The sequence below is a fragment of the Melopsittacus undulatus genome, chromosome 13, assembly GCF_012275295.1.
Source record: "Melopsittacus undulatus isolate bMelUnd1 chromosome 13, bMelUnd1.mat.Z, whole genome shotgun sequence".
Classification (NCBI taxonomy): Eukaryota; Metazoa; Chordata; class Aves; order Psittaciformes; family Psittaculidae; genus Melopsittacus; species Melopsittacus undulatus.
Genome location: NC_047539.1, coordinates 2,812,455 through 2,827,669, shown reverse-complemented (window position 1 = coordinate 2,827,669; position 15,215 = coordinate 2,812,455). Strand labels below are relative to the sequence as shown.

General features: G+C 45.3%; 1 long non-coding RNA gene across 1 annotated transcript; it reads right to left on the bottom strand.

Annotated features, from left to right (window-relative positions):
- Positions 1-420: 420 nt before the first annotated feature.
- Positions 421-14,797, bottom strand: LOC117436949 (uncharacterized). The gene is made up of 3 exons (XR_004550237.1): positions 13,992-14,797; positions 11,641-11,769; positions 421-1,735 (listed from the first exon to the last, which is right to left on the bottom strand). It is a non-coding gene; the product is annotated as an uncharacterized lncRNA (long non-coding RNA).
- Between the last annotated feature and the right edge of the window lie 418 nt (positions 14,798-15,215).

Below are 15,215 nucleotides of genomic sequence, written 5' to 3'. Positions count from 1 at the left end.
GATGAAGGATGGAGGCAATGTGAGGACACAGGGAGGATCAGGCAAAGGCCTCTTACAGTACCTATGTGTTATTTTGACTGAACCAAGTGGCCTGTGGAGAAGCACTGAGAAGCAGCAATCTGTGTGTCTCAGTGGGGTCTTGGGAGGAGGAATAGTGCCAATGCCACAGCCCAGAAAAACCACAGTTTTCTTTAGGGCTGCTGTAAGGTTTCCAAGGGTCCAATGGACATACAGATGCCTTCCCCTTCCACCTCACATGCTATTAAGAAAAAAAGCAGATATTCAGCAAAATCAGTGCTTTTGACCTTAAAATCCCTTTAGCATCCTCTCTTACACAGATTCGTACAGCAGCGACACCAAAAGTGCTCAAAGGAAAACAATTTTATTTTGTTTTGTCTTTAGAAACAATTTTTACACAGTAAGAAATCAGGTGCTTTAAAAAAAGAAGAATCACAGTCTCAGGAACACTCACCACCTACAGTGCCACTGGGAACTGCAGGCTTATGGACCTCATCTTTAAGGTGGGAGCACTGGGAACACCTCTGATCTCTGCTTCTGGAGCCCAACAGGAAAACACAAACACCTGAGCATGACCACGGTTTCTTCCCCCAACCTCTGCATCTGTTTCTGCAGCTGGATTCAGTTTATTTACATCAGATTACCCAAACCAGCAGCAATGCTGTCCATCTGCCTGCGTGGAGCGAAGGAAGCCACCCACTGATGGCCAAGCCTGCTGGCTCCCCACAGCATTCACCATCAGCAGGACACTGGACACACACAGTCGGAGCCTAACAGGGCTTTGAAGAGTTATATTCACTGCTTAGGGCTGCTGGGGAATGGGATAAAACTACTTGGAAAACATTCATTGCCAAGCCCATGAACCTGGAAGATGTTTGGAGAGATACCAGAAACTGCAGAAAACATTAATAGGGGTGCTGTTACTTACAGCATTCCCAAGTGGATGGGATGGGGGTTTTCATAGGAATTGGCAACAGTTTTTAAAAGACATAAATCTGTTACTGTCAGCACAATGATATTTCCAGCAGGGCTCAGGCTTTTAGATCCAGATCCATCTGCAGTCTTACCAGCACAGATCCAAGAAAGCTGTGGTGTTGAAGTCCCCTTGGCACTTATCCTTATGGATGTGGAATGTTTTGCTGCCAAGATGGTGCCAGCACAAGCCAGTCTCTCTTTGCATCAGGGCACAGAAGTCAAATGAACGTTCCCCCTCCTCATCCTCTCTGCTGTGGAGACCACAGCCACTGCCTCCCTCATTGCGCTGCCAGTTAGGATAAACTGCCAGCATACACCATTTGTGATGTATCTTGAGATAAGAAAGCAATATAAGTATTTTCATCCAAGGAGCCCTAAAAACAGGGCAAAAAGATCAAATAAAAGCTTTACTCTCCTTCTCCATATCAAACATCAAAGAAGTCTAGGTAAATAGATTCAGAATCAGTGTTAGCCTAGAAACGGAGACCAAACCTCAGCAGCCCAGAGTTCAGTGAGCCCCATCCTCGGCACCCAGATATCCCTCGCTTTGGTCTTCCGCTGGTATCTCACATCCAAGGCATTGAATCCCCTCTCTCTGGACCCAAAGAGTGCCCAGCAAGGAATCCTGGCTGTACCATTGGCCACTGTGAAAGTCTGGGAGCTGCAGCTCTGCTCCTGCACTCACCAGCTCCTGGAAGTGGTCAGAGTTGATCTAGGTGCTCCACTTGCCATTGATCTCGAACTGGAAGGAAAAGCAGCACGTTGCTGAGCCAGAGAGCAATGAGAAACACCAACCACCACATGTGTGCTATGATAAGCTGGGTGCATATTAAACTGTTTTCCCAGATGTAGTAAGTTTCAATTTTCTAGTGACCACAATGTCCAGGGTAAAGCCATCCAGAAGCTATTGCAGGGTAACTGCTTTGAGAGGGAAAAACCCCATAAATGCAGGTAGACAAACACCCAGAACTCACTGTTTCTCAGCCACATTTATCCACAGGGTTTGAAAACACACACAGATACAGGGTGGCTGTTAGAGCTTTCTCATTTAGTACTGTTGACTGTTAGTTGACTGCTGGGTGCTTTACTGGATCCTTCGAAGTCCCCCCACTACCTACCACCATTATAGCCCTGCTTTGGAGGAGGAACCCTTCCACAGAGCATCCCAAAGGCTTCTCAAGTCTGTCTGCATTTGCAGGTGACACACCTGAAAGACCCTGGTTTGGGCCCTGAAGAAAGTGTGTAACTTTGAGATGATGTCCAGGTACATCTTAACAAAGGGACTCTTCCAAGGTCAGCTGAAGCCTGCTCCCTGCCCCATCCCTGGCAGTGCTCAAGGCCAGGGTAGACAGGGCTTGGTGCTGCTCTAGTGGAAGGTGTCCCTGCCCATGGCAGGCAGCTGGAACTGGATGAGCTTTGATGTTCCTTCCAACCCAAATCAGTTTGGGATTCCCTAACTCCAGGGAAAAATAACACAGGGGCAACACCAGAGCTGTGTGCTGTGGGGACTGGGAAGGATTTGGTTGATTCCTGAAAGGGGCAATAGGGCTGGTTTTGGGAACGGGGAGGTGATGAAGAGGTTTAATCATGTGAATCCTCTTTCCACATGAGAATTTTAAGAGCTGCTTATTTTGATGAACTGAAGCTGCATTTGTGTAGCAGTCCTGCTCTGTTCATTTAGCAACAGCCTTGACTGAATCCTCAATTAGGATTTATCCTAAGAGCTTCTTATGTATTTCATCCTGAAAAAGAAAAGTTAAAAAGAGGAAAAGAGACGGACTCCCTGTTTGGGTTTATGTTTTAAATCCTGATGGCTCTGCACTTAAAATGGCACCTGACTTCCTGCCCAAGAGCTAAAAGCTTTTTTGGTTGGAAAAACTGCTGACACCTGCAGAATTTTGCAATCAAACATTGTTAATGCTGATCTATCACTGCCTGTGTCATTCCAGCAGGAGCTGTGCTCCGCAAGGAGATGTGAAAGCACAGGTCAGAACAGCAGGAGCAAGTCTCACTGGAAAGCCATCCTTCATATGTGCAGGTGGAGGCTATGGGTCACCAAGGAGATATGTCCTACCCTGTATATGCAGCCACAAGTAAAGCAACAGCAGAAGAGGCAACGCATCACCCGTAAGGCAGGAGGTCCCAAACAAGATCCAGGCTCAGGAGACCTGAACTTCCCTCCCAGTGTGTGAGGAGGTGCCAGGTAACAAGTTCACACCATGTGTAAGAGTCCCTGCTCTCCCCAAACCTGATTCATTAACACCCAACAGATTCTCACACAAACTAAGGACAACAACCCCCCCCAACCCATAGCATCCAGCAAAGCCTTTAACACTCATGACACATGGGAGATTTGCTTGGCACATAAGCTATTGAGCTTATTGCCTTAATGCAGTGCTCCTACCACATCAGATGGGACCCTAGATAGCCCTGAGGCCAACCAATAGAAACCTATCACAGAAGGACAAAAAAGCCACCTGGGCTAGGGCACCAAAGGGAGGGTTTAAGCTCTGTCATTTTGACTCCATCTGAATGTGCAGCTCCTGAACACAGCTGTCAAGGCTGGGGGATGCTGCCTGCAGATGAAGGCGATGACACCATTCCCACCACAGCAACCCAGCAAAAGCTGTCTGGGTTTCATTACAAAAGCAGATTAAATAATATTAAATATTTGTAGTGCTGGAATAGCACAGCTATAAACAACGAAGAAATGGGAGCAATCCTTTAAGTGTGTCATGGAGAGCAATTACTTCTGCTGAGGAATAAAAACACCAGACAACCATGGGGTGGGGGAGAACAGCCTCAATTGCCCACAACATTTACAGATTGCATTTTAACAGTCTTCTGATTATTCCACAGATAACAAAAGATTTAAGACCCGAAACAGTTTCATCCATATAAGAGGCAAGCCAGTGCTAAACATCAGTGTTATTTCAAACTAATGCAGTGAGGGGTTTTATTGAATTCTTCACTACCTGGTTAAGTCTTTTAAGGTGATAAATACATCGAGAGAAGACAAATGGCTGAAACCTTCTGAGGTGGTTTTTAAGCTAGCAGCATAAAAAGAACCAGACAAAAGCTCCTTCAGCTGGCTCTGAAGCCAGGCTGTGTGGTCTGGAAAGACAAGTTTTGCTGGAGCAGTGAGATGATGTGGGAGCCAGCCCACACCTTCCCATTGGAGCTTGTGCAACCAGGGTCCCCACAGTCTGGTCCCCAAGCTCCAGTCCCAATGGTCCCACCACCCATCACTCCCTACAGACGTGACAGCAGGTTACAACAATACAAATCCTGCCTTATTCCTGCATATGTGGGGGAAAAAAACCCCAAACCTAAAATAATCTTGTGCACAAATCCTTTTTAAGGGAAGTAATGCATTCAGAGCCTGCAAAGGTCACAGTCTCTGCACCACATAAGCATTTAAACATGCAGCGTGATTTAAAAACAAACCCAAAACTACTGCACTCCATTTAAATCCTCATCTGAGAAGAAAACCTATCTTTGGAGGAGCAGTCAGGATATCATCAGCCTATCTTTCAGTGACTTTCCTTGAAATACTTCTTTTACTGAGCTTAAATGTATTCTTTTGCTGTTAAGGAAAAGCACCATCCTGGGAGCTGGAGACTGGCTTTGTGCACACGTCAGTTACTTACTTTCAATTCCACGTTTAGTGGAAGGTGTCCCTCTCCATGCCAGGGGGTTAGAACTGGACGAGCTTTAAGGTCCCTTCCAATTCAAACCAGTCTATGATGATGCTTTGAAAAACACCTGTAGTAGAAATGGTCCTCTCCTTGCAACCCCTGGCAGCAGCTGGAACAATTCAGCAGCATCAAAATGCACCAATGTGCAAGGACATATGTGAATGTATGAATACAAAAGTTAATCCAGCTTGGCTACTTTTTACACTGCAGCCACAACCGGCCACACAGCAGGGCAGGAGTTAGCACCCTGCTATGATTAATTACTTTAATACAATTTATGTTAAAATGAATAATTCAATACTATAATAAAGGATAATGCAAATAATATGTAAGCATCCCATTATAAGATAGGAATTCTATATAATGTAGATAAAAACTAATAATAAATTATAATAAATTATTTAATAATTTAAATAATAATTTTTAGAAGATTATTATCAATCTGTTTTATTTCCTCTTACAGACCCAGGTCTGCTGCAGCACAGGGGTTGTGAAGGACCATTACAGACCAATATAGCACCAAGCTGGCAGAGATGTGGCTCTGTGAGCCACATCCACACCTTTGGTGGGGTAATAAACACATCTGGATTCCCTGTAATGGGCAGACAAAGTCTCGTGACCTGTCTGAACAGTGCAGCGGTCTCAGCCTTTCCTAATAGCAGAGGTGCTCCAAGGTCAGTTGGCTTAGAAGCGTTGGAGACCTCAGGTACCTGAAACAGGACGTGTCAGAGCAGAGCATAATGCCATGTCAGAGGTGTCACTCAGGTGCTGGTTACCACTCCAGGTGTGCAATGCATCAGGTGTCAGCTACTGGTTTTCTATTGCTGATCTCCACCATCCGCCACTTCTCTGGGCACAACATCAAAAAGACAGCTGAAAAAATGATCTTGATGGCTCCAGTCCTAAGCTCCCTAATGTAAATTTGAAGACAGCCGATTATTGCAATAAACAAAACAGCTTTTACGTTTTCACATGGGGTATTATTAAACAGACCATATATAATGGGAGTGCAAAGCACTAACATTATACAACTGCTCTGATTTTGCCACCTACCAGTATGAAGTCAAACCAATAATTCATTGAATTATTACATATGGTTTTTCACCAAATTAAGGCTCAGTTATTTAAGGCTCCCTTTGTTCAGCAGTGGAAGTGACTTGAACTGGAGCCGCTCAGGAAAAGAACACAAAATATTGTAGATAAATTAAACTTAATAGGGTCATAATACTTGTTAAAAAGCTAAAAAGCTTTTCTTTTTAATTATAATTTGTAACCTTAGGCTTCAGGAGGAAGAAATCAGGATTAAGCTGGTGATTAAGTTACAAATACTTGCAATAGAAGATATAAGCAACCTAACAGGACACCAGGCGCATGAGGCAAGAGTCGCTACATCCCACGTCCTCAGGGCTAAATGAAAACCTGCACAGTTACACTGAGCCATTTGAATACCTGAGCTTGGAACCCCTCCATGACTCTGCAAATGCTGTCCCTGAGCAGTACCAATGCACTAACAGCTTCCATCATGTACCAACAGTTTCCATCAGTTTTAGATGGGAAAAAAAAGTAGCCTTGTAGTCATACATTCAGTGACTTAAGTGCTCATTAGCAATTAGACCTGTTAAAGGAGATGAACCTCCATCCAAAGCTGGCAACTAGAACACCTGGAAATGGGATTTGCCATTGTGTTTTCCAAGTGAAACAAAAAGGAGACACCAAACCAAGGCTGATCTGACCCTCACCAGAGCTGCATAGCCCTTCACCTGTGGGACTGTTCCTCTGGAACTCATTACCTTCTATTTATTAAATCTAATCTCGTGCGAGTTATTCTAAAGAAATGATTCATTATTGCAGACTCCTTTCTGTTAAATCCCTACCCGCTGCAGAGGAGAACATCTCCTCTGCCAATTAAGGCAGGGCTACATCCAGACAGTTTTAATTCCAATGGATGAAAACTGGATTACTTTAGCACAACAGTGATCTTCTTTTAATAACTGAGAGATCAAGCACAGCAGAGCCACCCTCCTGTTTGGAAAGAGACAACAGAAGGAAAGAAAACCTTCAGGAAACTTAACATTTCATACCCATGCTTGTACCAAGGCTGTTCTTTGGCTACTGAGACACCCTGACCTCAAGCTGGGGAGCAGCCCCATCCCCTCTGCCTCCTGCAGACACAGGGATCTTGCACCTATGCAGTGATCTTCTGCCACAAAGTAGCAGCCTAGGTTTGTTTTCCCCCTTATATTGTGATGCTGTCATAGGTGCAGGGTTACTGAGGGGTGAACAGGCAGAGAATGTAATCCACATCCTGGATCTGGGATGCTGGATCGCAAGGACAGCTTGCACTCTCCAAATGACTTGTAAGGCAGGAAGGAAATAAAATGTGATGGACTATTTTCCTCTAATATAACCCTTGTCAGTCGATCTGCAGCTGGTAGTTAAGTGCTTCCTTTTCCTCCCTAAATATAGATGAAATGCTCAGCATGGAACAACTTCAATGCCTTTCACCCAACCTCTCAAGCCTTCTGTAAGTGCAGCCAGGATGCACACGAAGCCATCATGTTCCATCCAATCCCCCATGGTACAGATACGAGTGGGTCTGGAAAACCCAGTGGGAAGGAAAAGGCTGATTCCCTCTTTGCTGGAAAGACTTCCCGGTTGATGGAGCGTAATGAGCATCTCTGACCAGGTTACGAACTCCACCTAGCTCATTCTAGTTCAAGCTACCCATGGCACCTGCCTTGGAGGTACCCTGTGTACCACAGCATTGCATTTGGGTTATGGGAAATGAAATGATTATGGGGACCTTCCTAAAAGCATCTGCCTTGGGTGGTTTTGTGGATGCCAGGCTCACCCTGCCATGTTAACCCAGACCACATCTACCTGGGAAATAACCCATCTGGTAAGAAAAGGGATTGTATCTGCTCCAAAAGCGAACATCTGGATTCAGGGTACAGGTTTAGGTCTGCTACTGGCAATCACATGAACCCATTTATTAAGGGAAAAAAAGGACGATGGCCACCAATTTTCTGAGCTCACCAGCCACACATTTCACACTGTTAAGTGTGACCTGCAAAGAAAGCAAAAAACAACAGGATTTCAGGACTATCGCTTGTGCTGTGCATGGATAATTGACACAGCATCAATACCAGCAGCACAGGGAGGAGGCAAGGATGCTCTCTTGTACCAACAGACTTACTAAGGACCAGTCTCAGCAGCAGCACATGGTATGGTACAAATTGCACTCTGCAGGATACAAATTCAGCTCTGGGGCCCCCAACACAAGAGGGAAATGGAGCTGTTGGAGCAAGACCAGAGGCCATGGAGATGCTGAGAGAACTGGAGCAGCTCTGCTCTGGAGCCAGGCTGAGAGAGCTGGGCTGGGGCAGCCTGGACAAGAGAAGGCTCCTGAAGGGGAGACCTGAGAGCAGCTCCAGTGCCTAAAGGGGCTGCAGGAAAGCTGGAGAGGGGCCTGGGACAAGGGCCTGTAGGGATAGGACAAAGAGTTGGAACTGGAGGAGCTTTTAGGTCCCTTCCAACCCAAAACACTGTAATTCTGAGATTCTAGTAGAAACTCACAGCTGGAGAGCAACAGGGAGAATGTGGCAGGAAACCAACCCACTTGCAAAGCAAGGTAGATATTTAAGTGAACATAATAGGAGATAATTGGCAGGCAACTGCTTCAACACACACATAAAGCAAATCAACAAAGCAGAGGGGGGGGGGAGGTGTTATTCTGGAAGTTATCAAGACCAAAACTCTATTCAAAACAAACCTTTGCTGCAAGGCAGCTGCAGCACATTCCTCCTTGTCAGCCACTTGTTATGGTTGTCTTGAAGATACACCTATTGTTAGAGCCCAGGTAAAGCTGCCACCAAAGGTGTCTCCAGAGAAAAGGTTACTTGAATTAACTGTTATATTATAAAGCTGCTGCTGTGTCAATATCTCAGCCAATTAGTTCAGAAGCACTGTAATAAATTAGATTTTGTTGTACCACTGAGTTTATAGGATTTGCTACAAAGCAAGTATGATTTCTCAAGAACTCAGCACTACTTTTAAAGGAAGATAACCAAGACAGAGCCAAGACTCACCTCAAGGAGAGACTGGGAACCAGCACACAGGGGGAAGTGAAAACTGGGAGGAGCAGGCAGAAAAGGCACAGAAGAGGAACTTTCCCACCCATGGGAGCCCAGACCAAGCCAAGGGAGGGCTAAACTCACAAGTGGCTGACATCACTTATCCTTCAGGCTTACAGAGGCTGACATCCAGCTGCCCCCCAAAAAGTGGATATAACAGAATCAGAGTGGTTTGAGTTGGAAGGGACTTTACAGCCCATCCAGTTCCAACCTCTTGCCTAAGAGCTCATCTCAATCTCCCCTCTGGCAGGTTAAAGACATTCCCCTTGTCCTGTCCCTACAGGCCCCTGTCCAAAGCCCCTCTCCAGCTTTCTTGTAGCCTGTTTAGGCACTGGAAGCTGCTCTAAGGTTTGTGAAGGGTAACTGGAAAACAAATGTGTTCCTGTAAGGCTTCAGTGTATGAGAGTTTTTGTGCTCTCCTAGGACAGTGCAGGAGTGCCGGATCCAAGGTTAAGTGGGACACATCTTACTTCCCAAGACCCACCAAGTCCTGAGGGTCTTTACAAGTACCTCACCTCTAGCTGCAATAGGACACTCAGACACCAAGAACCCACTTCTGGCCAGTAGGGAAGCATAAACAAAGGGGAAGGGTGTGTGGGAAGACACTTGGAAGCATATTGATACCTTTTTAAGATACTGAAGTACCCAAAACCACAACAGCTCCTATCGCTAACTTCTTTCTTGATTTCCTGAGAAAAGAAAGTAACAAAACACCTAAAAACTGCAGTTTCCTCTACCTAAAAGCACTTTTTCTGTATAAACCCCTGGCCTTAAGAGACTCCAGAGCTTCAGATCTAAACTATTATTCACCAGGTAAGCAGGTGCCAATCAATGATTCCCCTTACACTGAGGAGCAGAGGGTGCAAGCAAGAGGCATTATTTTCCTGGCATTCCCAGACTCTTTCCTACAGGCTGGCATTTCAATACTAGAGTTTGAAATTATTCATCTGAGCATTGTTTGAAAGCCTCAAAATTCAGACCTCGAAGAACACAGTGAATTAAATCACATTTCCTAATGATTTTTATTACCATCTTCCTGCAACTCCTTAACTTTTTAAAGACACCTTTGATTTTGCAATTACTCACGAGGGTTTGATTGCTCCCAGAGCACACATTTTCTGCAAATAATATACACTGACAAATTTTATTCTCCACTGGAGCCTGAAATTCAAAATTAAAGGCAACAGAAATAAATTTCTTTTTATTAGTTATTTTAGTACCGAGCATAGATTGTTTCCGAAAGACGCCCTCTCCTAATGGCTTTGGAAAGCAAAGCAGCTGTTGGATTCCTCCTGGGCCGGTATCAATCTATTCTTGTTACTAATGGGGTTACTTAAATGATGCATCAGTAAGTTTGGTGACAATGTGTTTCCTTCACCTTTAACCAGGAAAAGAGTATTTGCATTCAAGGCTTTGTCAGGTGCAGTTGCCTGTGGCAACAACCAAGACTAAGACTGCAAGCAAAGCAACTTTGAGGTGAGTTAAAACAGGTCCAGGTATCCAGGTTTCCCTGTTTTCTTGGCTCCTTTACAGCTGTTCCCATAAAACTGCAAATGGCAACAGCTTTGTAACCATGCAGAAGTTTGCAGCAATGAGATTCTGATGATTTCTAAACACAGATTTAAAATGTTTCGGATATTTTGTAAGAGATAATTTTAAGGAGTTATTCTCAGTGCACGCTGGGAATTGCCTCACATGGGAATGCAAAGAACACCACACACTAGAGCCAGACCCCAGTTCATAGAATCACAGAATAGTTTGGGGTGGAAGAGACCTTAAACTCATCCAGTTCCAACCCCTGCCATGGGCAGGGATACCTTCCACTGGAGCAGCTGCTCCAAGCCCGTGTCCAACCTGGCCTTGAGCACTGCCAGGGATGGGGCAGCCACAGCTTCTCTTGGCACCCTGTGCCAGCGCCTCAGCACCCTCACAGGGAAGAACTTCTTCCTTATATCTAATCTGAATTTTCCCTAAGTTTGAATCCATCATCACTTATCCTATCACTACAGTCCCTGGGCAAGAGTCCCTTTCTGGCATCCTTATAGGCCCCCTTTCAGATACGGGAAGGCTGCTCTGATGTTTCCACGCAGTTCTCTTCTCCAGGCTGAAGCCCAACTCTCACAGCCTGCCTCCAGGGCAGAGCTGCTGCAGCCCTCTGATCATCCTCATGGACACCTCTGGACTTGCTCCAGTAGTTCTAAGTCTTTCTTACATTGCAGACAGCAGATCAGTGAGGGATGTGACAGCGCTCATGACTTCAGCAAACACGAGTGAGGAATATGCAAGAAGCCAAATCATCACAATTAGCATAGGAAATAGCTGCTCCACCAGTTGCCAAGCTGGCTCTTTATCTCACATTTTTATTATCTTTTTATTGAGCTTTTCTGAAGCTCTGAGAGCAAAATTGTACTTGCTATTTTTTCATACCCTGTATCCTTTACAATTAAGTTGGGGTTTTTTTGCCATTTCACTTGTATTTCAAGTTTTGTTGATGACATTTATGAAGGAATCCAAGTTTGAAACAGAACTTCCTTTGGAGAAATAAACTGGACAGAAGACACTGACATGTGGATGTTACAGAGGATGCTTTCCTTTTGAACTAGATCACCTTCCTCCAAACCTGAATTGCTGTGGTAGCACTGAGTTGTTATGACCAGATACATCTTTAGCTCTCTCTGAAATATACACACTATGTTTCCCCCCTGCCAGAAGAAGTACCCAGCTAACTCTAGAGATAAATGCATTGAAACAAGGCAATTGTGCAGCATTTCCAAGGAGATGCACAGTGCCTGTATCACACCCTGGCACAGCCTCACCTCCTTGTGACAGCTGAGGAGACAGTTTGAGTGCTCATGCTTGCAGGCAGTTTCACAGGGATAAGGTCAGTGAGCTGCTGGACAAAGTGCACCACCTCCTTGTGCCAGGGGACCGCAGTAAGTCACACCCTGAGAAGAAACATGGAAACCATCATTGTCAGCTTGACCCTCCACAAGCTCAGGGCAGTGCAGACACATCAGCCCAGCAAACCCTGAGAACAAGCTGGTTTGTCTCTCGTTTCCTCTGTATCTTATGGAAAGGTACAAATTTGGAGATGGCATCAAAAATTGGTCTCTCCCTCAGTGACACATCATCAAACTGTGCCCAGTCTTCCCCAGCAGTAAAACACTGGTCAGAGTCTTTATCCTGCAAAAGTAGCTTTGAATGCATTCAAATGCTCATGCTCTAGAGCTACCAAAGGACCTTCAAGAAGGTTACTTGGTTTTAAAATGTGAGATGCCTGGAAGAAAGTCTCATGAACAACCAATGCAACAAATCACTGTGGTGCTTCTTCACTACGAGAGTGCTGAGGCACTGACACAGGGTGCCCAGAGAAGCTGTGGCTGCCCCATCCCTGGCAGTGCTCAAGGCCAGGTTGGATCCCCAAGCACTGCCAGGGATGGGGCAAAGTTTCCAACATTAGTCTTTAATTCTCTGGCTTGGCATCAGCAGCTTTGTTCATGTTAGGGTCTGCAGGCTGCTCACCAAGGGCCTGCTGGGGGGTGGCAGCATTTGAAGGAGGATACTGACTGTGCTCCTGTCTGCTCCCTGCTCCAGACCTCACCTAAGATGATGACAGCTACAGCAACTGCCTGGAGTTCAGCACTCCAGACCCTTTTTAAAACATATAAATGAGTAAATAAATAGAGACTGAGGGCACTTGTCCAAACTGCCTGAAATCCCCCCTGGCTATTGAGGGCCATGAGCTAGATACAAAAATAACACCGGCACAGTAAAGACAGTGCAAACACAGTCAGCAAACACACAGATTACTTTTCAGGGCTGAGTACATGAGCAAACACCCAAAAAGGCACTTGGAAAAACTCCCTCCAGCTCACCTTAGTCTTACTATCTTTTGCTTAAATTAACTCAATAAATACTGAGAACTGCTTGGAAGAAAGTCCATCTCTGCCTGCACCTCCTGCACACACAGAGGGAGGGTGGAAATCCAGGCTGAGGATGGTGCTCTAGAGAAACTCTTATTGTTTACTGCTGAGTAGAATTGACTTGATGACATTAGAAAGTAGCTTGGATTGTTTTGGTCAAAGGCCACTGGAATAACTGAGGAATTTCTATAATCCCACCACTCCACAAAGAGCCTGTGAAACACTGAGAGCTGAAGGAATCACAAACATCCACAGGAAACATTAAGAGGGTTTGTTATACAAGTGATTATCTATGATTATGGTCTTCCTCTGCGTTGAACACTTCTTTTAAAAGGCATTTTCATCCAGGCAATGTTTATGGGACCTGGTCCCAGCTAATGATGCACTCCCAAAATATAATGTGCACTGAAGTTGCATATATCATGTCCAGCAATAAAAGACAGATCCTTTGCAAACACTTAAAATTAGAGCAAGGTCAACAGTGCACAAACAGGGCTACAAAAGAAACAGACCCAAGCTAATTAAAAACTGTGCATGTTTTGGAAGCAATTACTTTCTTGCTAGTAAATTTATGAGGCATTTCCTCTATTAAACTGCCCAAGCGAAGGGTATTAGAGCCACGCACTGTAGCTCAGATCCAGCATGGAAACAGGTTGATTGTGCACAAGCTCAGACAAGTCAGGGAGTGCTGAACAGGGATGGATGTTAATGTTTTAGCCTGGCTCTAAAAGTCTGAAAGAGATTTTAAACATTCTCTTATTAGAGCAGCCAGCCATGGAAAGAATAGGATATGTACCTCCAAAGTTCAGCTGCAGAGACATGGCTTCATACAGCAGTGTTTTCCCTGCGTTCATTATACAGATTATGATTTCAGCAGCATGAAAAATGGATGACTACAGAGGGGGAAATTTCTTAGGAAGCTACAACGTGACTCATTCTTTTGGTAAACTTCAAAGATATCATTTACAAGCAAAGAAAGCACAGAGGCAAATGGAACAACTGAGTGCTCAGATGGCTGATTAATGCACGAGCACAAATCAATGAAAACCAGCTTAGCAGCCCACCAAATGAAAGCACATCAGCTTTCAACTGCCCTGACTTCTGAAAACTTTAGTTAATTAACACTGCTGATACCACTTAAAACGGGAGCAGTTGATTAGGGCGGTCACGTTGTATTTGGCAGTAATGTACCAAGACAGTTATTAAGACATCAAGTATTAAAGAAAGGAACCATTCCACTGTACATCCTAAGCTCTTCCTCCAACTCCCCTGCAGCAGCAACACCAAGGATGCTCTCTTCATTAGTCCTTAATAAGGGTGCTTTTAGCAGCCTCATCATGCCACAGAGCTTTTGGCCTTGACATGTAGAAGCCTTTTGTAAAGCAGCTAGGCCACTCTGGGTTACACCAGTGTGAATCCAGAGCAACTGCACTGGGTGGGCTCTGGATTCCCATGGTGCTGTGTCAGAGCCGACTGTGCACAACTGTAGTCAAGCAATGCCTTGTGCCAAGATGATTATCACTGCAGAGAGGAGCACATTTATTCCACCACAATCTGGTTCCTTGCTGGAGATCTTGACAGCCAGCAATCATCTTAATCCATGGTGAAGGAACGATTACTGGGGAGCTAAATATGACAGCACTTTGTTTCTCAACACTGTAACTCCAGGCTTCCCAACTTCATTACCAAACAAGAGAAATTCCTTAACTGCTAGCCCATAAATTAAACGTTTGTTTAATTGAGGCTCATGTGAAATAACAGAAGAACAAAACTTCGGCCAAGCTGCTGAGTGACAGAGTCTCTGTTTAAAAACCAGGGCAGCCCTGGCCCAAGACAAATAAAAAAAGCCTCAAATGACATGTTGATAGATTGCGCTCTCTGCAACAAAACCAGTCGTGATCCAAGCATCAGCATTGTCCAAATGCTATACACGAGCTCTCATGCACGCCTCCTCCTCACTGGACTGGATTCCGGCTTCTTGGTGGTTGCTTTTAATAATCACTTTCGAGTTGATTTAACGAAGGACATGGGTTTATTAGTGTCAGTTGAATCTGAGAAGCAAGAATGGAAATGGTTAGTGATGCAGCCCAACCCCAATATTTAACACCAGCTCTCCAGATGCACCACGTGAATGGTCCCTCTTGTGCTGCTGCCCCAGAGCTGGATCAGGACTGCAGGGGGGGGTCTCCCCAGAGTGCAGAAGAGGGGGAGAATCCCGTCCCAGAGCTGCTGCTCACGCTCTGGGGGTGCAGCCCAGCACACGGGGGGGTTCTGGGCTCAAGCACATTCTGAATGCGGGTCATGGGGAGCTTCTCGTCACCCCAAGTCCTCTTCAGGGCTGCTCCCTCCAGTCTCCACAGACTGTGTTTGTGCTTGGAATTGCCCTGACTCATTGATGTCAAGCTGGTCAGCCCTGCCACTGCCTGCCCAGCCACGCTGCACCATCTGCACCTTGTGTCTTGTCCTCC